Source organism: Sorex fumeus, unplaced genomic scaffold (assembly GCF_029834395.1).
Source record: "Sorex fumeus unplaced genomic scaffold, SorFum_2.1 ptg000021l, whole genome shotgun sequence".
NCBI classification, from domain to species: domain Eukaryota; kingdom Metazoa; phylum Chordata; class Mammalia; order Eulipotyphla; family Soricidae; genus Sorex; species Sorex fumeus.
Window position 1 is genome coordinate 65,298 of NW_026606078.1, and position 22,136 is coordinate 87,433.

Here is a 22,136-nt window from a genome sequence, read left to right on the forward strand (position 1 = left end):
TCCCCTCTGGGTCTCTCGGGAGGGTTGAATGAAGGACAGGGGACAGCTCGCCCCCGCCTCCCGGTGAGCGCGGGCGCGCGCGTTGTGTGTGTGTGTCTGGGGGGGGGCGCGCTGTGGGCCTGGGGTGGGTGCAGGTGAGGGGCACGCTGGCAGGGGCGCTGGGAGCTGGGCGCGGGGGGAGCGGCCACTGGGACCGCCACCTCGGGGAGGAGCAGGGGCCGCCCGGGGCCCCCACTCAGCCCCTCACCACCGCCACCCCCGCGGCCCCGCTCCCTGCACAGCCCCGCCCCCACCGCGTTCCCCCACCCTCCCCGTGAGGATGTCCCTGCGGGACGGGAGCCCCCGGCGTACTCCTTTATGCCCCAGGAGGCCCCCCCAAGCCCCCGGGCGGCTGGCCGAGCGGCCCCGCCCCGCCCTGGCCCTCGGCAAGGCGTTGGGGCCGGCCGGCCGGCCGGGAGCCGGGGCAGGCAGGCCCTGGAGAGGGGCTGGGCGCGGGGCTGGACGGTCTTGGTGAGGAGCTGTGGGAGGGGGCGGGGAGGGCAGTGGGCAGGGGTGGGAGCTCAGGCCAGCCTCAGGCAGCCCAGGCCTGGGGGCCGGGCGCAGGGGAGTGGCAGGGCACCTGGGCACCTGGGTTGTGGGGGCCCGGAGGCTATGGGCAGGACCAGGGCCAGGGGCTAGGGCCCAGCCCCCACCCCTCCCTTCCCCGCGTCCAAAGCCAAAGGCCAGGGGGAGAAAAGTAAAGAAGCAAATGCCCCACGCCCCCACAAAAGGCCTACAGCACCCGGTATTCCCAGGCGGTCTCCCATCCAAGTACTAACCAGGCCCGACCCTGCTTAGCTTCCGAGATCAGACGAGATCGGGCGCGTTCAGGGTGGTATGGCCGTAGACGGAGGCGCGGCTCTCCCGCCGCCCTCAAGAAGTGGCCCGGCCGCCCGCGGCCAGCCCCGTCCGCCCGCGCCCCCGCCCCCGCCCCCGCTGGCCCCGACGCCTGCCCTCCCGCACCGCACCGCGCACGGCTGCTCCGCTGCACAGCCCGCCTGCGCCCGGATCCCGGATGGGCGCACACAAGGCCACCCAGGGCGGGCGCAGGCGCGCGGCTGTGGCTGCACGGCTCCCAGTGTGTGCGCCCGCCCACCGGCCGCAGGGGCTCCCAGTGCCTGCGTGTGAGCCTGTGAGCCGCCGGAGGGCGGGACAGCCGCGCGCGCGCACACTCACACACACGCACCCGCGCCTTAGGGACAGGGTCGGGGCGCCTCCGGTGGGGCCCCGCTGCGAGTGGCCGCGGTTCTGGGAGCAGGTGTGCGCGGCAGGGGGCGGAGCATGGCCGTGGGGTCCGCGGCCCACGCCGGGGAGGCCCCGGGAGCAGCTTTGCCCAGCGCCCCCGGACCCTGTCTGTCGGCCTGCCCCTGCGCGGTGCGCGGGTCCGCTTCCGCGTGGCGAACGGGTTCGTGGTGCCTTTGGCCAGGCGGGCGCCGGGGCTCTCCTGCGGGCTCTTGCCCAGGGCGCCGCCAAGGGCCGGGTGCGGGGGCGGGCCCAGCGCCTTTGGGAATCGCAAGATGGGGGACTCCCGTCGCGTGGGCCAGGAGATCCGGGTGCCCCCGGCCTCAGTGCTCGCCCGACGGTGCTCTCTGCACCCGGGCTCCCACGGAGCCTCGCGTGGGTGCGTGCGCGCCGGCCGGCCGGCCGGGGTGCGCCTTGGGGCCCCCCACCCCCCGCGGCTTCCGGCGGGGCTCCCCTCTGGGTCTGTCGGGAGGGTTGAATGAAGGACAGGGGACAGCTCGCCCCCGCCTCCCGGTGAGCGCGGGCGCGCGCGTTGTGTGTGTGTGTCTGGGGGGGGGCGCGCTGTGGGCCTGGGGTGGGTGCAGGTGAGGGGCACGCTGGCAGGGGCGCTGGGAGCTGGGCGCGGGGGGAGCGGCCACTGGGACCGCCACCTCGGGGAGGAGCAGGGGCCGCCCGGGGCCCCCACTCAGCCCCTCACCACCGCCACCCCCGCGGCCCCGCTCCCTGCACAGCCCCGCCCCCACCGCGAACCCGCACCCTCCCCGTGAGGATGTCCCTGCGGGACGGGTGCCCCCCGCGTCCTCCTTTATGCCCCAGGAGGCCCCCCCAAGCCCCCGGGCGGCTGGCCAAGCGGCCCCGCCCCGCCCTGGCCCTCGGCAAGGCGTTGGGGCCGGCCGGCCGGCCGGCCGGCCGGGAGCCGGGGCAGGCAGGCCCTGGAGAGGGGCTGGGCGCGGGGCTGGACGGTCTTGGTGAGGAGCTGTGGGAGGGGGCGGGGAGGGCAGTGGGCAGGGGTGGGAGCTCAGGCCAGCCTCAGGCAGCCCAGGCCTGGGGGCCGGGCGCAGGGGAGTGGCAGGGCACCTGGGCACCTGGGTTGTGGGGGCCCGGAGGCTATGGGCAGGACCAGGGCCAGGGGCTAGGGCCCAGCCCCCCACCCCTCCCTTCCCCGCGTCCAAAGCCAAAGGCCAGGGGGAGAAAAGTAAAGAAGCAAATGCCCCACGCCCCCACAAAAGGCCTACAGCACCCGGTATTCCCAGGCGGTCTCCCATCCAAGTACTAACCAGGCCCGACCCTGCTTAGCTTCCGAGATCAGACGAGATCGGGCGCGTTCAGGGTGGTATGGCCGTAGACGGAGGCGTGGCTCTCCCGCCGCCCTCAAGAAGTGGCCCGGCCGCCCGCGGCCAGCCCCGTCCGCCCGCGCCCCCGCCCCCGCCCCCGCTGGCCCCGACGCCTGCCCTCCCGCACCGCACCGCGCACGGCTGCTCCGCTGCACAGCCCGCCTGCGCCCGGATCCCGGATGGGCGCACACAAGGCCACCCAGGGCGGGCGCAGGCGCGCGGCTGTGGCTGCACGGCTCCCAGTGTGTGCGCCCGCCCACCGGCCGCAGGGGCTCCCAGTGCCTGCGTGTGAGCCTGTGAGCCGCCGGAGGGCGGGACAGCCGCGCGCGCGCACACTCACACAGACGCACCCGCGCCTTAGGGACAGGGTCGGGGCGCCTCCGGTGGGGCCCCGCTGCGAGTGGCCGCGGTTCTGGGAGCAGGTGTGCGCGGCAGGGGGCGGAGCGTGGCCGTGGGGTCCGCGGCCCACGCCGGGGAGGCCCCGGGAGCAGCTTTGCCCAGCGCCCCCGGACCCTGTCTGTCGGCCTGCCCCTGCGCGGTGCGCGGGTCCGCTTCCGCGTGGCGGACGGGTTCGTGGTGCCTTTGGCCAGGCGGGCGCCGGGGCTCTCCTGCGGGCTCTTGCCCAGGGGGCCGCCAAGGGCCGGGTGCGGGGGCGGGCCCAGCGCCTTTGGGAATCGCAAGATGGGGGACTCCCGTCGCGTGGGCCAGGAGATCTGGGTGCCCCCGGCCTCAGTGCTCGCCCGACGGTGCTCTCTGCACCCGGGCTCCCACGGAGCCTCGCGTGGGTGCGTGCGCGCCGGTCGGCCGGCCGGCCGGGGTGCGCCTTGGGGCCCCCCACCCCCCGCGGCTTCCGGCGGGGCTCCCCTCTGGGTCTGTCGGGAGGGTTGAATGAAGGACAGGGGACAGCTGGCCCCCGCCTCCCGGTGAGCGCGGGCGCGCGCGTTGTGTGTGTGTGTCTGGGGGGGGGCGCGCTGTGGGCCTGGGGTGGGTGCAGGTGAGGGGCACGCTGGCAGGGGCGCTGGGAGCTGGGCGCGGGGGGAGCGGCCACTGGGACCGCCACCTCGGGGAGGAGCAGGGGCCGCCCGGGGCCCCCACTCAGCCCCTCACCACCGCCACCCCCGCGGCCCCGCTCCCTGCACAGCCCCGCCCCCACCGCGTTCCCCCACCCTCCCCGTGAGGATGTCCCTGCGGGACGTGTGCCCCCCGCGTCCTCCTTTATGCCCCAGGAGGCCCCCCCAAGCCCCAGGGCGGCTGGCCGAGCGGCCCCGCCCCGCCCTGGCCCTCGGCAAGGCGTTGTTGCCGGCCGGCCGGCCGGGAGCCGGGGCAGGCAGGCCCTGGAGAGGGGCTGGGCGCGGGGCTGGACGGTCTTGGTGAGGAGCTGTGGGAGGGGGCGGGGAGGGCAGTGGGCAGGGGTGGGAGCTCAGGCCAGCCTCAGGCAGCCCAGGCCTGGGGGGCGGGCGCAGGGGAGTGGCAGGGCACCTGGGCACCTGGGTTGTGGGGGCCCGGAGGCTATGGGCAGGACCAGGGCCAGGGGCTAGGGCCCAGCCCCCCACCCCTCCCTTCCTTGCGTCCAAAGCCAAAGGCCAGGGGGAGAAAAGTAAAGACGCAAATGCCCCACGCCCCCACAAAAGGCCTACAGCACCCGGTATTCCCAGGCGGTCTCCCATCCAAGTACTAACCAGGCCCGACCCTGCTTAGCTTCCGAGATCAGACGAGATCGGGCGCGTTCAGGGTGGTATGGCCGTAGACGGAGGCGCGGCTCTCCCGCCGCCCTCAAGAAGTGGCCCGGCCGCCCGCGGCCAGCCCCGTCCGCCCGCGCCCCCGCCCCCGCCCCCGCTGGCCCAGACGCCTGCCCTCCCGCACCGCACCGCGCACGGCTGCTCCGCTGCACAGCCCGCCTGTGCCCGGATCCCGGATGGGCGCACACAAGGCCACCCAGGGTAGGAGCAGGCGCGCGGCTGTGGCTGCAGGGCTCCCAGTGTGTGCGCCCGCCCACCGGCCGCAGGGGCTCCCAGTGCCTGTGTGTGAGCCTGTGAGCCTTAGCGATAGGTATGGGGCACCTCAGTATGTCTCTGGTAGTGGCTGTGGTTCTTGGTGAGGGGCGGGTGGCGGGTGTGTCGGGTCCAGGCTGGGCATGGTGGCCTTGGCAGATCCTTAGGCCACCCTGGGATCCACCTTGCCCAGAGCTCCTGGACCCTATCTGTTGGCCTGCCTTGGGTTTCAGCTTCACCGGGCCGGAGTGGGTCTTGCTGACTTTGGTCCGGCGGGTCAATGTATATGTATAAGGAGTTACAGATTTGAATTTATTTTTGCTGGGAGCATGTAAAACACCTATCTCAAACACCCTCCCCCCCCCGTTTTTTTTAAGTATTTAGCGTACCTCTTACCAGGGATTACTCTGTGTTTACACTTAGTAATTATTCAATTAGTTCTGGTGGGGTTGGGGGACCTCTCGGAATGGTGGGGCTCAAGTGTTCCGGCAACATGCATGGCAAACATCCTACCCATCGTATTATCGTTTTGGGCTCTTAGACACTCACTTTTTGAGACTAGATCCTAACTTGTTTATTCTACCTAATAGATACTTATGAATAATCTATTTTTCCTTTCTTATCTGATTATTAGCATATTAAGTTCTTTTTATTTTAGTTTTGTTTTGGGGCTAGATGTAGCTGTGCTCAAGGATTACTCCTTGCTATTGGCTCAGAGACTCCTCCTTGGCAGGTTCGAGGTGCCAGGGATCACACCTGGGTTGGCCATTTTCAAGGCAAGCTCCTTGTCCACTATAGTGTTGCTCCCACTCTACCAGTATTAAGGTGTTAAACCTAACAAACAGTGTCCCAATTATTTTTTGTTTTTATGTGATAGGTTACCAAGTTGTTTGTGGGAACTTTAAGCACAATATATATTCTAGAAAGCAGATCATTCTAGGTAAATCTTTTAGTTTCATCCCAGCATTGAAAGACAGAGGGTACGTGTAAGATAGCCAATCATCAATCATCCTTTTTGGCTTTTCAAAACTCACAAATATAGGATGAACTCAGTTTAAGATCACTGTTTCTTCAGTAAAAATAGAGCCATTTTCCCATCTCACATTTTCTTCTAAGGTTGCTTAAAAATTATAAAACATATAAATAAATACAACATATATAATTTGGTATTGACTGGTATAGGAATTTAGGCCAAGTTTTAGACTAACAGTTGAGTTAGTTTGGGTATATCATGTTTCCTCTTATTATATACAATATATACATCAAAAACAAAATGCTATAGTTGTTTCTATTAGTATCCATAGAAGGGAAACTGTTATAAGTATCAGTAAAGGTTTACTAGAACCAAATTAAGTAACTAAATATCTTTTTGATGCTTCAAAACCCTGGGCGGTTAGAGAGAGTATAAACTGTAGGGCACTTGCCTTGCATGCAGCTAAACCAGGTTCTATCCCCAGCATTGCATACAGTCCCCCAAGAACCACCAGGAATAATTCTTGAGTGTAGAGTCGAATAAGTCCTGAGCATCACTTGGTCTGGCCCACCCCCCAAAAAAAACATTCAAAAACAGACAAAGAAGTCTAAGGTTACACAGGCTCTGAAGAGGAGCCAGTAGTTAGAAGACCTGGTAATAGGAAGATTTTCGTATGATCCACTGAGCCTGTCAAAGGGTAAGTGTCTTCCAGGTTTACAGTCTTCTCTGGCTGGGCCTTGGGATGCTGTTACCTGTTGAGCTTGCCTCTGTAGTCCATGCCCTCTTCCTTCTGCCTGATCTTCCATTGCAGTTTCATTAAGTATGTGTGGCTCCTACCAAGAGCCTCTCAGTATATACCCTCATATGACATTGTTTCTCAGCTGGGAGATCAAATTCCAGACCTTCACCTCAAAGCTTACAGGCTAAAAAGTGCCTCAATAAAAGTTAAATTAAGTGGAGTTCATGCCCAGTTCAATCAGCTTAATCAATGGCTGAATAAATAGCAGTACTTCTACACTAAAAATAAAAAAAAAAGTTCAAACAAACAAACAAACAAACATAAGAAAAGAACTGCCACTTCCCTGGGCTTCTCGCAGGCTCCTGAGCTGAATATTGTCCTCTACATAAACCAACCTCCCCAGCTGCGAAGTTCTGCAGCTTGAATGCTTTCAGCTTGGAATTACTGTAATGGCTTAACAGCAGTGTGTGTACATCTAAGGAGGTGTCTTTGCATGTGAATGTAGAGGCCAAGAGTCAAAGGTCCTTAGAAAAGAGGGCAGGTGGGGGCAGGTGAAGTGAAAGCCTAGGGATTCAACATTGTACCTGGTGTCCAGTCAGTGGACAAAGTGACACAATTTAAGTTTCTTATATTTGGGGAAATCTGGCAAATTCAACATCTGTATAGAGCTGCAGTGGAGACACCCTAGACTCTGGCACACACACACAGACCACTCCACTATCAAGTGCCCAGCTGATCTTTGCCAGTAGGATGGTGCTCCATTATTACCAGTTCAGCTTATATCTGTCATCCATGTCCTAGTCACTGAGACGAATTAGCTGTTGCAGTTTCCTGAATTCATTCATGATACTGCTTTCTGCATGCTGTTAAGATCACTTACTTGCAGTGTACACTCTGGAGTGTCATCATCTCTCATCTGTTTAACTGAATTCCGGATCTTTAATTCAGAGTCTACAAAATTCAATGTTCCCATTTAAAGTTAGATTTTAAATAAAAGAGGCTAAGAGGGGGCGACGGAGGTTGGGAGGGATACTGGGATCAGTGGTGGTGGAGAATGGGCACTGGTGGAGGGATGGGTACTCGATCATTGTATAACTGAAACCCAAGCACAAAAATTTGTAAGTCTACAACTCTACTTCCTGGTGTTTCACTAATAAAAATTTTTAAAAAAAAGACGTTAGAGAGAGAATAAAGATGGAGCATGTCACATCCAGCAATAACAGGATTTTCTCCTATATCTGTTTTCAGGGATTACTCATGGTAGGGTTTGGCTGTTATGCCCAAGTTCATCAGAACTCAAATGAAACAACCGAGACACAGAAGGGGAGTAGGACATAAGTTTATTTCATCACAATGGGCAAAGGGACACTGCAATGGGTCAGAAACTGAGGTTGCAGTTATACTCTGAAACTACATTTCAGAGTGTCAATTAAGATCATGCAAGATTCGCTATGGTTTTTACTTATGTTTAAAACAAGATATTGTTTAAAGACACACATCAATAAAGCTTAACTTCAGTTATAGCCACATCTCAAGCAGGAGGAAACTGTTTCTTTCTAAGACTCAGGATCAGGGTATGCTCTTTGCCACCCCTTATCAGCACATATGGTTGTAAATCTCAGCTTCTCTGAGGAATTTATGTAGCTAGCACAGTTGATTGCTCTTAAATTTTTAGGGTCTGATTTTTATAAACTTTTCACCTTTTCTTGGTCCAAAAGTATCTGAATATTTTCTCAAACTACGTATTACAGCAGATTATAACAATAACTTAAATGTGTACATAACATTTACAGGACTATATGTGATTATAGGGATTGGACCCAAGTTTGCTGCATGCAAGGCAATGCCCTACTTATATTTCCCACCTGATAATTGTTTAAAGCTTTTTATCTGGTATATAGTTCTTTTTATTTATTTTTTTGCTTTTTTTGGGGAGAGAGGATCACACCTGGTGATGCACAGGGGTTACTTCTGGCTCTGCACTGAGGTATTACTCCTGGTGGTGCTCCAGGGACCATATGGGATGCTGGGGATCAAACCTGGGTGAGCAGTGTGCAAGAAAATGCCCTACTCAATGTGTTATTGCTCCAGCCGATATATAATTATTGTGTAAAACTTTAACCTGAATAGATTATGATAGGTATTTGGCTAAGGAATACTGTTCTCCTTCTCATTATTACTCATTTTAAGCAATAAATATTGTATGTGGAGGGCAGCTGAGGCTCTCAGACTGTGATCTAAGACTTGAGGTCGTTATCCGCGCCCAGCACACACACAGCTTTCCTCTCTTATTTAGCCTCTTCTAATCCTTGCAGCGTCCCTAATTCAGATCTGTTCATCTGGGGCCAGTCTGGCATTTCTCCAAATTAAGATTTTTACTTTGGATTTGATAGTTAAAGTCATACAATTCCCTATCTTGATTTGGACATCTTCTTAGGACCCCAATCTAACAATTTTTTTCTACAGAATATGCATCCTCACTAGTCAAACTTTTTGCTTGCTAGCGACCTGGCTCTCTTACTGCCACTCTAAAGCTCCCTGGACTGAATTATGAAATCACTTCTGTTACAAGAGAAGTAATAAGCAAATTACTGTAGATCCTGGTTTACTGAGTATCAATAATTATCTTGGAATACTATCCACAAAACTATGTTCTATTGTAGTCCATTCTAAGATATCAATGCCATAGATATCACTCTCTTATTTCAAAGGCTGACTGGCCAAAGAGATAGAAAGGGGAGTAAACTTGCCTTCCATATCCACATATGGTCCCCTGATCACTGTCAGGGCTGATCCATAAGCACCACCAAGAGTGCCCCCACAAAAAACAAATCTGACTAAATCTGACTAAATTGTCAGTAAGCATGATGGCATTTTTAAATGACAAGAGATTACTTCACTATTTGGAATTTTGATAAAGGATTCTAAATAGATAATTTAAAAAATTTTACTGAGTTTCTCTCTTGTCTATGTAGAACTGCCTGCTTGTATGCTTGTGTTCACCTATGTAAATTACCTTTAAGAACAAAATGAAGTTGCTTTTTCCACAAATTCCACAGTAGAAATTGCTTATCTTTTGACACAACATACTGCCTTGATGTCATTTTTCTGAAGAAAGGATTGAATGAAGAGATTCCTTTTTCTTCCTTTGCTGTAGTTTTCAGTATGTTATAATTCATGTAAATAAAATTTATGCAAGATCAAAATTGTACTAATAATATTGGTGATAATATTCAGGTGTCTATTAATGATAGCAATGCAAACTGTAGCACTGTCCTCAGTTGTTCATCAATTTGCTCGAGTGGGCCCAGTAATGTCTCTACTGTGAGACTTGTTACTGTGTTTGGCATATTGAATATGCCACGGGGAGCTTGCCAGGCTTTGCCGTGCAGACAAGATACTCTCTGTAGCTTGATGGGCTCTCTGAGAGGGCGGAGGAATCGAACCCGGGTCTGCCGGATCAGTTGCGTGCAAGACAACCACCCTACCTGCGGTGCTATCGCTCCAGCCCATCTATTAATGATAATAACAAATATTGTGTGCTATACACTAAATTAAATGTTATGTTTAATCGTCCTCTCACACAACAGCAACTCAAGAATATTTAGCTGACTCTCAAAGAGAATGACATTTGGGGCACCAATACATTTGCACTAAGAAATCAATGTTTTGAAATTTCCTTATACACGGATCAATATGGGGAGTATCATTGTTGAGTGAAATCTGTCAGAGAGGGATTGGCATAGAATGATCCCACTCATTTGATGACACAAATAAGACAACAACATGGTATGTCCTGTTGTTCGATTTGCTCGAGTGGGTCCAGTAACATCTCCATCGTGAGACTTGTTGTTACTGTGTGTGGCATATCAAATACATCACGGGTAGCTTGCCAGGCTCTGGCGTGCGGGCAAGATACTCTCGGTAGCTTGCCAGGCTCCCAGAGAGGGGCGGAGGAATCGAACTCGGGTCGCCCATGTTGGCCACATGGGCGCTTGTAAGGCAAGCGCCCTACCTCTGTGCTATTGCTCCAGCCCATGTGAATAATACCCAAAGATAATAGAAGCAAAGGCCAACACGGTTGGTCCACGATTGGAAGCTTGCACATGGGTGTGGGTGGGGTGGAGAGCATTTTAGGACAGAGAAAGAACACTGTGACAATGATAGTTGAAAATGATCACTCTGGACAAGAACTTGATACTGAAAGGAGGTAAAGAGATACACATGATAATCCTTCAGTAACAGTATTACAAACCAGTCTAAAAGAAGAAGTGGGGCTGAAGCAATGGCACAGTGGGGAGGGCGTTTGCCTTACACGAAGCTGACCTGGGTTCGATTCCCAGCATCCCATATGGTCCAGCCAAGAGTAATTCCTGAGTGCAGAGCCAGGAGTAACCCCTGAGCAACGTGGGATATAAACCAAAAAGAAAAAAAAAAGGGAAATGGGGAAGGGGGTGTAGGAGAGAAGAAAGAGAATCTGAGAGCAGGAGAGGCACCATAACCTACCAGAACCAGAATTTCCATCCAAAGTTCCTTCCAAATGGAGATGTGTCCCAAAGCTTACCTCAAGTAAGCCTCTCACACGGGACGCCGACTGCCGCAGAAATACCAGTTCTACTTTTCCCTCAGAATGAGCCACTCACCCACCGGAGAGAACCTGAGACTCAGAAATCCGTTGTCTACCTCTTCACAGACAAGGAGTCAAATCCTCTGTGACTCGCCACAGCTCGGCTCACTCGGGCGCTTTGGCGAAGGAGAAAACAGGGCGCTCACGTCACTTCCGGGACCGCCCCCTGCGGCCTCCTATTGTGTTGCGGAAGTGACAGGGGGAACAGCCAAAGCGATCCTCCGCCTACAGTGGGCGGAGCTGACGGATACTGGTGTGGCTCTAGTGGCTTCAAGGAAAAGGCTTCTCGCGTGAGAATCGCTTCGTAGTTCTCAGCTGAAAAAAAAAGAACACCGGAAGGGCCGGAGCCGTAGGGGAGGGCGTTTACCTTCCACGCCGCTGACTGGGGTTAGATCCCCAGCATCCCATAAGGTTCGCCAAGCGTCGCCAGGAGTAACCCCTGAGCATTGCTGGGTGTGACCCAAAAAGCGAAAAAAATAAATAAACAAAAGTACCGGAAAAGTGACACCTCTTTTTTAATCTAAAGATTTTTGAGGAGTCTTTAAACAAATACTCCGAAGAATACTGGATAAAATAGACGCAGTCTTTGCAAAAATACTTGCCCATCTCGTTCCTTTTGTTACGTGCATCTTGATTTTTATTTCTTACTTTGTTTTTCTGACGAAATGGCGTGTCGGATTTCGGAAGGGAGAACGTTGGGAACGACATACCCATCCTGTGGAATTTGGTACGTCGGCAAGTGGACATGGCTATCGAAGAGATTTGAGTAGAAGTCATGGATAATCTTCTCCATTGCCGTTCTGGAGGATGTGATGGATCCATCAGGACGTCGGAGGGCAGTCATCTTGGTCTTATAGTTGGCGAAGGACAGGCGGGCGTTACGAATACTTTTCCCGGCTTCTGCCGCATCTACCAGTACTTCTGCTCTTCTCTCTTTGAGGTCTTCCTTGATCGCATCTCTGCACTGCTTTGCAAGCTCGGACGTTAGCTTGCGGTTGCCTGAGGCATGCGCCAAACCACGCTGGCGAATTAGCTCAAGAGTTTTCGAAGATAGGCGACTTTTTGTGGCTATCTCTCTCTTGGCGTTCCTCGCACATTCATGGAGGTGCTGAACCAGTCGATCGTATTCCTCGTCAATGTTGTCAACAATGGCATCTTCCCATGTTGCCGCAATAGTACCAAAGAGTTCCCAGTTGGTGGTCGTTCTGGGAGTTCTCTTTTTGAACTTTGCAGCCCTTTCTCCCCGCTCTGTGAAGTAGAATTTTGCACGAAGGAGACGGTGGTCCGATCCCGTTCGAAATTTTGGGACAACAGCGACATCAGTCAGGCAAAACCGTTGATTGAATATGATGTGGTCTATTTCGTTGTGGAATCGTCCACCGGGAGACTCCCATGTCTATCGTTTAGATTCTGCCTTCTGGAACTGTGAGTTACCATGAATGGTCTTGGTCGACATGATGAACTCAGACAGTCTCTCACCCTGTTCGTTCCATTCTAGGCCATGGGTTCCGATGTGAAGTTCTTCAGCTGATCTTCTCGGTCCTATCTTGGCATTAAAATCACCCACAATGATCTTGTAGAAGGTGTGGTCTTCTTTATAGAACTTCTCTAGCTCCATATAGAACTTCTCGATTTCTCTTTCATCATAATGAGATGTTGGTGCGTAGACAACGAAGATAGAAACTGCAGGCAGTGAGCCACATCTATTCAAATGTAAACGTCCGATTCGGGTTGTTAGGCATTCAAATGAATCAATGCTCTTGGCCAAGTTTGTGTTGACAAGGACACCGACGCCTCCAACACCTCTTTTATCGCATGTTCCGAGGAACAATTCTTCTCCAGTGTCGAAAACGGCATGGTGAGATTCGTGTCTTCTTGTCTCGGTCAGACCAATGATGTCGTACTTGATCATTCGCGCTTGTACCATCAGGTCCTCGATGGATGCATCTGATGCTAGCGTACGTGCATTGAAAGTACAGACGATCATTTTTGTCTTCCTTCGTTGTGGCAGCCTAGGTCGGCCTTGAGATTTTGTCGGCCTCTCCTTTCTCATCCTTCTCAGTGCTGCCATGTCGGTGAAGCCTTCAGGGTCAGGTGAATGAGACCAGTTGTAGTTACTGGTTTTGGCATATCGAATACACAGCGGATAGCTTGCCAGGCTCTTCCGTGCGGGCGGAATACTCTCGGTAGCTTGCCAGTCTTTCCGAGAGGTATAGAGGCTTTTGGGGTGACCTCTAATCCCCCTTGTAGGTGTTACCATATTTGAACCCTATCAAATATGGTACGACAATTCCAGAAGACGGGTATTTAGTGTCTTATGTTCAGGTCAGACCTGAACACCTGAAGAACCTGCCGTCAGTACTCATCAATACACTGGCTCGGCTCTTCACTCGCTACCTGTCTGAATGCAAGGTTCCATCTCAATGGAAAACCAGCAGGACCGTACTACTGTTCAAGAAGGGAGACATCCATGACATTGGCAACTATCGCCCGATCTGCCTATTGTCTGTCATCTACAAGCTGTTCACTCGAGTCATCCTGAATAGGATTGGCAGAACACTAGATGAAGGACAACCATGCGAGCAAGCAGGGTTCCGCAAAGGATTCAGCACCATCGACCATATCCACACGGTAACCAAGCTCATTGAGGTTTCTCGGGAGTTCAAGATGCCGCTCTGCTTAAAGTTCATTGATTTAAAGAAGGCCTTTGATTCTGTTGAGACGGAAGCGGTCATTGAAGCCCTAGCCAATCAGGGCATTCAAGCCCAATACATCAGGATCCTCCGTGAGCTGTATTGCGGATTCACTACCAGGATCTCACCATTCTACAAAGAAGTGATCGTTGATGTCAAGAGAGGGGTGCGGCAGGGTGATACCATTTCACCAAAACTCTTCAGTGCCACCCTTGAGAACATCATGCGACGACTGGAATGGGAAGGAATGGGAGTGAAGATAGATGGTCGGCAACTACACCACCTCCGCTTTGCTGATGACATTGTTTTAATAACACCAAACATCAGCCAAGCGGCACAAATGCTGGCCGACTTTGACCGTGAGTGTGGAAAGGTAGGACTACAGCTGAATCTTACGAAGACAATGTTTATGAGAAACAGCCTTGTTCCTGATGCCCCATTCGCTCTCAATGGAACGACCATCTCCGAATGCAACAGCTATGTGTACCTAGGTCGAGAGGTCAACATGACAAATGACCTGGCACCCGAGCTGCGCAGGAGGAAGAGAGCGGCTTGGAACGCCTTCAAGAACGTCGAAGAAATAGCTAAGAGGACGAAGAACCTCCGGCTCCGGGCACATCTCTTTGATTCCACTGTTCTTCCTGCATTAACATATGCCTCAGAGACCTGGGCCCTACGCAAACAAGATGAGAACGCCATTCAGGTCTCCCAAAGAAGAATAGAAAGAGCTATGCTTGGAATATCACGTTTCACTCAAATGAGAGAACGAATCCGGAGTTCTGACATCCGTCGACGATCAAGGATCAGGGACGCTGTCTCATTTGCCAAGGTGTCGAAAATCAGATGGGCTGGTCACGTAATGAGATTTAAAGACGACCGTTGGACTAGAGCTGTTACTGATTGGATTCCACGGGATGTCAAGAGACCGCGTGGCCGCCCACCTACCAGATGGTCAGACTTCTTTGTCAAGGTCATGAACGATCGGTTTGAGGCCCTCCATGTTCCCGGAGCGAAGAGATGCCATTGGGCTACACTAGCACGCGACAGGGACAAATGGAGATGTTACTGGCGCCCGCTCGAGCAAATCGACGACTAACGGGAAGTTAAGTGATTAAGTGACTTTGTTTTTGGCAGTGCCAGAGTCGAACCAAAGATCTCACATCTGCGAGGCAAGTGCTCCACCACACCCTGAGGAATTAATACTTGCGTTTTAAGTCTGCACGTTGGAAGGGCGCTCCTTGATGCCCATGCAAATAACACACACTGGAGGGGGGGAGGGGGTAAGAAGACTATTGAGCTGCCTGATGGAATACTAAAAGCGGAACTGAAGGTGGAAAGTCTGTACTGAACTAAAGCATACGGATTTCTGCATTTTCACGATTCTTGGACTGTGCTAAGTGGAAGAGGTTTCAAGCTGTTTTTAAGTGCAGATGTTAGTTTACTTGTCTCTGTCTGGGTTAACCTTAATGGATCAGGGGACGTCCTCCTGTTCTTTACAAATAGAGAATGTTGTATTATGAAAGTGGATGTATAAAATAACACTTGACATTCCAAACTCTGTATTTTCTGAGTGAAGTGGTGGGTTTAGCCATAGTTAAAAGGTTCCTACTAATGTTTTCATGTCGCCCTCAGAACACATTTTTGAGAAGTGCTCTGAGCTGCTGCTTTTAACTATAGTTACACAGAGATAAAATCCTTTAAGAGGAAATAGAGCTACCAGCCTTGTTTCTGCCCTCCAAGGTCTTTCTAATAGAGCCCTCCATTCATACATTTTAATGGAGCGCCTCCATTCATATGTCTGTATAGATTTTAAAAGTGCTTGCATAGGTATTAGTATTAGACAAACACTGTCCTCCCATTGTTCATCAATTTGCTCTAGTGGGCCCAGTAACGTCTCCATTTTGAGACTTCTTGTTACTGTGTTTGGCATATTGAATATGTCACGGGTAGCTTGCCAGGCTTTGCTGTGCCCGCGAGATACTCTCGGTAGCTTGTCGGGCTCTCCGAGAGAGGCTGAGGAATCGAACCTGGGTGGGTCGGGCTGGCTGTGCACAAGGCAAATGCCCTACCCCTATGGAATTTAAAAGGCAGTAATGTGCGTATTAAATCAAAACACTACCTGCTAGCCTGATAACAGTGGCATTTATAATGCACATCGTCCTAAACCAGTACTCAGTTGACATGTTCTTTTACTTCAAATTAAAAAAAAAGACAAATCTCCAGTGAGCAAGCATTATGACAATAATTGGAGGTATAAAGACAAAACAATCAAGAGAAAAGCTTTCATAAACTCAATAAAGTTAGATAGTATCATCTAAGCTCAGAAAAGCAATTCCAAGAAAAGCTACAAGAACTCCAGAGTTCTTCACTAAGGAGAATAAAGATATTAAAAACTCCAATTTAGGGGCTGTTTTTTTCATATTATTCTAACCACAATAATTGTTATTTGCTTTTTCTCATGCAGTTGTTGATTTATTTCACCATATATCAATGATTATGTTAATCTTCATTCAAATTTAATCTTGCTGATTTGTGATTGCTTGCACTCTGGAAAAACATGATTTTTTTCTAGAAAAAAACATATCTTCTCATTTTATCTAATGAATGTGTATTTCCCTTATTAAAATGTCTATGAATTTTTCATGTTTTTTTTAATAGCTGGAGCGATAAAACAGTGGGTAGGGCGTTTGCCTTGCATGCGGACGATCTGGTCGGCCCAGGTTCAATTCTTCTGCCCCTCTCAGAGAGCCTGGCAAGCTACCAAAAGTATCTCGCCCGCAAGGCAAAGCCTGGCAAGCTCCCCATGACGTATACAACATGCCAAACACAGTAACAAGTCTCACAATGGAGACGGTACTGGACCTGCTCGAGCAAATCGATGAACAAAGGGAGGACAGTGCTACAGTGCAGTGTTTCTTTACTAGCAAGTTAAAGGATTGTGTTCATCCTACAAAATAGCAAAAGCATTTTATGATTTATAAAACCACGTAATTATTTAATCAAATTAACAAAGTTTATTAGCAAACCTCTGAAGTAAAACTTAAAATACAGATATTAAAATCAAATTTTTATTTTGTTTTATTCTCATTCTTTTAATTTCAAATGTGTTTCTTCTCTTCTTTAAAATGCTCCTACTCTTGGGGGTATGGCGCCGCCAGCTGGTCAGTCTGTACCTGTGAGGCGAGTGCATTAGCAGCCTGATGTCGCCATCAGACTTCCTGATACTCCAAAATTGCTGCTGTGCCTTTGGCCAGACCCCAAAAACTTGGGGCAAAGTTTACCAAGAAAGTAAGTGGCCAAAAGTTAGGTATATGGGAGACACACCAACAAACCACCTCTGGCTCAGCTATATAATTGGAAACAAGGCCTCTCTGGTTCCTGATCAAACTGCTTAACGGCCATGGTCCCAGAGACTCAGAGACAAATCTCCGAACCCAGTGGCTTTTGGCAGAGATGTGTCCAGTCCTCACAATGGGTTACCGGCGCCAAACCACCCCAGGGGGGGAAGGGTGTTGTCCCTCCGCCTGCTCCCTGTTGGCAGCTCAGTGGCCGCCACCTTCCAGAGGCCGTTGGACAGTCAAGTTTGGGTCCACAGTGACGAGACACATGGGACCTCACCGGATGGGGGTGGAGCTGGCCCTTTTCTCCCCGCCCCAACGAGACCCCCGAGTCGCCACCCACCAACGACCTCTCTGGCTCCTGATCGAGCTGCTTAATGGCCAATATCCCAGAGACTCAGAAACAAATCTTGGAACCCAGAGGCTTTTGGCAGAAATGCGTCTGGATCACGCAGTAGGTTACCGGTGCCGGACCACCCCAGGTGGGAATAGGTTTCGTGCCTTGGCCTGTTCCTCCTGGTGGCTTGGTGGCCTCCATTCTCCAGAGGCCATTGGATGGTCAGTTTTGGGCCCACAGTGACGAGACACGTGGGGCCTCTCAGGATGAGGGTGGAGCCTGCCCTTTCATCCCCACCCCAATGAGACCCCGAGTCGCTGCGCACAAACGGCCTCTCTGGCTCCTGATCAAGCTGCTTAACGGCCATGATCCCAGAGAAACAAATCTCAAAACCGAGTGGCTTTTGGTAGAAATGCGTCCAGACCCCATAGTAGGTTACTGTTGCTGGACCACCCCAGGGGGGAAAGGGTGCTGTCCCTCCGCCTGCTCCCCCTTGGCGTCTCCGTGGCTGCCATCCTCCAGAGGTCGTTGGATAGTTAGGATTGGGATGAGACATGCATGGCCTCACGGGGTGGGGGTAGAGCCAGCCCTTTCCTCCCCACCCAATCAAGATCCTGAGTCGTTGCCCACGAACGGCCTCTCTGGCTCCTGATCAAGCTGCTTAATGGCCATGATCCAAGAGACTCAGGAACAAATCTCGGATCCCAGCAGGTTTGGGCAGAAATCCCTCCAGATTTAATTGTTAAAATTTTGGAATTCCAAAATCGCACAGCCTTTACTGCAGCCGCGCAACATCATATGTTATTCATAACCATCAATAGAAAACAAATTGTCTACTGTTGCCTTTGCAGCAGATCTGAATGTTGGGGTAAAATCCCAAATAATAATGGTGGGTCTGGTGTCAAAATATTGAGTGTAATCAAAGTAGAGAGAGAGAGTAATGTGGAAGTCATCTGTCCCACAGGTAGAGGGAGGGTGTGGGATGGGCGGTATACTGGGGTTCTTGGTGGTAGAGAATGGGTACTGGTAGGGACGAGTGTTTCATTATATGACTGAATCTTAAACCCGAAAGCTTTGTAACTGCTCTCATAGTGATTCAATAAATAAAATTATAAAAAAAGGGGAAAAAAAAGTAATGTGGAGTTCATGGCCAACTCAATCAGCCTAATCAATGGCTGAATAAATAGCAATACTCCTACATAAAAAAATGCTCCTACTCTTATGTCTCCGTAAAGTACTGTAATTTACAATGTTGTTCATAGTTAAGTTTCAGGCACACAGTGTTCCAGCACAAGTTCTACCACCAATGTTAAGTTCCCTTCACCAATGTCCCCGTTCTGATCCTTACCTTCTACCAGCTCCCACCCCAGCTGACCTTTTTGACAAGTACATTTTAGGTTTGCTTGTTGTAGTTTGAATCAGATTGATTTTGTGTTTTGAAGATATAACTTCTCTCTGCCACTGATGTATTCAGAGCCCTTGATTCCTGTCCCTTGAATTTCCCATTCACTTCTTTCTACCCACCCCCTCCAATTTCTTTCTTTCTTTGTCCTTCCTATATTCTGGGATCAAGCGTTACCCCCCTTTAATATCTTGCGTTTCTTTGTCCAGTTATTCTATAAATTAGAGATAAGTGAAATCATACTTTATTTGTCATTGTTTTGACTTATTTCAGTTTACATGATATTCTTCAATTCTATCTGACTTGCAGCAAAGTGAATGATTGTATAATTTCTTACAGCTGCATCATATTCCATTTTGTATTTATCATACCTTCATTATCTACTCATCTGTTGCTAGCGCCTAGGTTGATTTTATAACCTAGCTACTTCACTAAGTACTGTGATAAATAATAATGCACATATATCCTTTTGAATGAATGTTTTTGTGTCCTGGGGGTAGGTGGCCAGAAGTGGAATTGCTGGGTCTTGTGGCAGCTCAATTTTTAGTTGACTGAGAGATCTCCACATTGTTTTCCATAGGTGTTGAATGTTTACTTTGTGGGGGGTGTTAGAGCTACATCCTGCAGTGTCAGGGATTACTTCTAACTCAGCATTCAGGAATCACTCCTTGTGGTTCTCAAGGGAACATATGGGGCACTGAGAATTGAGCCAGGGTCGGCCACTTGCAAGGCAGATGCCCTACCTGTTTTAATTTCTCTGCACTCTCTGAATGTTTACTTTTTGAAGTAGGTTTTTATTTTTGTGCGTAGATGATTAGGCAGTGTTCTTGAGGCTGGAAAAGGTGGGTGGAGTGATGGAGGGGCTTCCCCTCAATTCTTGGTTAGATGGATGTGTAGTGGTGCTGATGTCATGGTGGCTGATTCAGGCCTAGTAGTAGCAGGGATTACCCAGTCATCCCAGCGGTGTTTACAGACCTTCAGAGTCCACCCAGACACATTTCAGGACCTCCAGGACTGCACTGGTGCTTAGTGAACCATGTGGTGGCAGGGATCAAACTAGAATTGGCTGCATGCCATGATTGTATCTTTACTATCTCTTTGGCCCTTACTTTTCGGTGTTTTAAAGTAATATGTTAGTAAATGAATCTGTTATTACTTCATCTTTAAAATAAAAACTATTTCAAAAAGTCTATAAATATGCAATATTGAAAACCTACTCTACAATAAACTAAATATTTGCTTTTATGATGAAACTCACAAAGGCAATTATCCATGCAACTGTTTGTGCATTCAATATATACTTGTTGAGCATACAGTATATATCAATGATACTAAATCTACAAGAATCATGACTCTTGTACTTTTTAATCTCCAAATAATTGATTATAAATTATTAATAGTTTATTTTTTTTATCATACATGAATGAATGTTTCCACTTTTCTTAAGGATCTAAATAACTATATTGAAACCTGAAGGTACTTGATCATTGTATACAGAAACCCAAGCACAAAAAAAATTTTTAAAAAAATGAAACCTGATAATTGTTAGAGTACCTTATAAAATCATAGTTGCTTAGAATTATTCTCTCAAAGGCACTGCAATATCTGTAATTATCAAGGAATCAGTGCTTAAGGTTTACTCCTGGCTCTGCATTCAGGAATCAGTCATGGTGGTGTTTAGGGATCAAGTTGGGGTAGGCTGTGTGGCAGGCAAACGCCCTAACCAGGAATACTCATATTTTATGTGGCATCAACTAATTGATATGTATTATTATTTAACTTTTCAAAGACTATACATGTAGCACTGTAGCACTGTCCTTCATTGATTTGTTCTAGTGGGCACCAGTAACGTCTCTATTGTGAGACTTGTTGTTACTGTTTTTGGCCTATCAAACACTCCACGGGGAACTTGCCAGGCTCTGTCGTGTCGGCGGGATACTCTCAGTAGCTTGCTGGGCTCTCCGAGAGGGACAAAGGAATCGAACCCAGGTCATCCAGGTGAGGATTTTTATCTAATAAAATTAACAGAGGAGGTCGCAAGGAAAATATTGTAGAAAACTTTTATACTTAGAGATTATAATATAAGCAAAATTATAAAGCACACTGTGTTTAGATAATGCAAGTCTTTTTTTGTTTGTTTGTTTTTGCTTTTTGGGTCACACCTGGCGATGCTCAGGGGTTACTCCTGGCCTTACACTCAGAAATTACTCAGAGGAGAAAAAGAAAGAGAGATGTGTTCAAGAAAGAAGGACTTGAAAAAGCATCATAGAGCATTTGGGAGAACATTATATATAATTAGTCCAAATTGTATGCGTTTGGAGAGAAGGATTTTTTTTTAATGTCGGAGTACTGCTTTTTATTCAGCCACTGATTAGCTGATTGAATTGGCCATGAACTCCACATTACTTTTTTAAATTTTATAATTTTATTTATTGAATCATTGTGAGAGTAGTTACAAAGCTTTCGGGGTTAAATCTCGGTCATACAGTGAAACACCCGTACCTTCACCAGTGCCCATTCTCCACCACCAAAAACCCCAGTATACCCCCATCCCACACTCTCCCTCTACCTGTGGGGCAGATGATTTCCACATTACTCTCTCTCTACTTTGATTACATTCAATATTTTGACACCAGACCCACCATTATTATTTGGGATTTTACCCCAATACTCAGATCTGCTGAAAAGGCAACAGTAGACAATTTGTATTCTATTGCTAGTTATGAATAACATATGATGTTGCGTGGCTGCAGTAGTTGCTGCGTGATTTTGAAATTCCAAAATTTTAACAATAAAATCTGGAGGGACTTCTGCCCAAACCTGCTGGGTTCTGAGATTTGTTTCTGAGTCTCTTGGATCATGGCGGTTAAGCACTTTGATCAGAAGCCAGAAAGGCTGTTTGTGGGCGGCAACTCGATATCTCGTTGGGGTGGGGAGGAAAACTGCCGGCTCCACCCCCATCCCATGAGGACCCACGTGTCTTGTCACTGTGGGCCCAAACCTGACTGTCCAGTGGCCTCTGGAAGATGGTGGCCACTGGGTCGCCGGGGGGAACAGGCAGAGGGACAACACCCTTTTCCCCCTGGGGTGGCCCGGTGACAGTAACCTACTGCAGGTCCGGACACATTTCTGCTAAAAGCCACTGGGTTCTGAGATTTGTTTCTAAGTCTCTGGGATTATGGCTATTAAGCAGCTTGATCAGGAGCCAGAGAGGCCATTCATGGGTGGCGACTCAGGGTCTCGTTGGGACAGGGAGGAAAGGGCCGGCTCCGCCTCCATCCTGTGAGGCCCCACGTGTCTCGTCACTGCGGGACCAAACCTGACTGTCCAGTGACCTCTGGAGGATGGCAGTCACTGGGCCGCCAGGGGGAACAGGCCAAGGCACGAAACCTATTTCCACCTGGAGTAGCCCAGCGCCAGT

At 50.5% G+C, this 22,136-nt stretch overlaps 3 non-coding genes across 3 annotated transcripts; all 3 read right to left on the reverse strand.

The window, feature by feature from the left end:
* Positions 1-769: 769 nt before the first annotated feature.
* On the reverse strand, positions 770-888 carry LOC130023085 (5S ribosomal RNA). The gene has a single exon (XR_008792402.1). It is a non-coding gene; the product is annotated as a 5S ribosomal RNA (ribosomal RNA).
* Positions 889-2,509: 1,621 nt separating this feature from the next.
* Positions 2,510-2,628, reverse strand: LOC130023086 (5S ribosomal RNA). Its single transcript, XR_008792403.1, has one exon. It is a non-coding gene; the product is annotated as a 5S ribosomal RNA (ribosomal RNA).
* A 1,617-nt stretch (positions 2,629-4,245) lies between these two features.
* On the reverse strand, positions 4,246-4,364 carry LOC130023087 (5S ribosomal RNA). Its single transcript, XR_008792404.1, has one exon. It is a non-coding gene; the product is annotated as a 5S ribosomal RNA (ribosomal RNA).
* Positions 4,365-22,136: the final 17,772 nt, after the last annotated feature.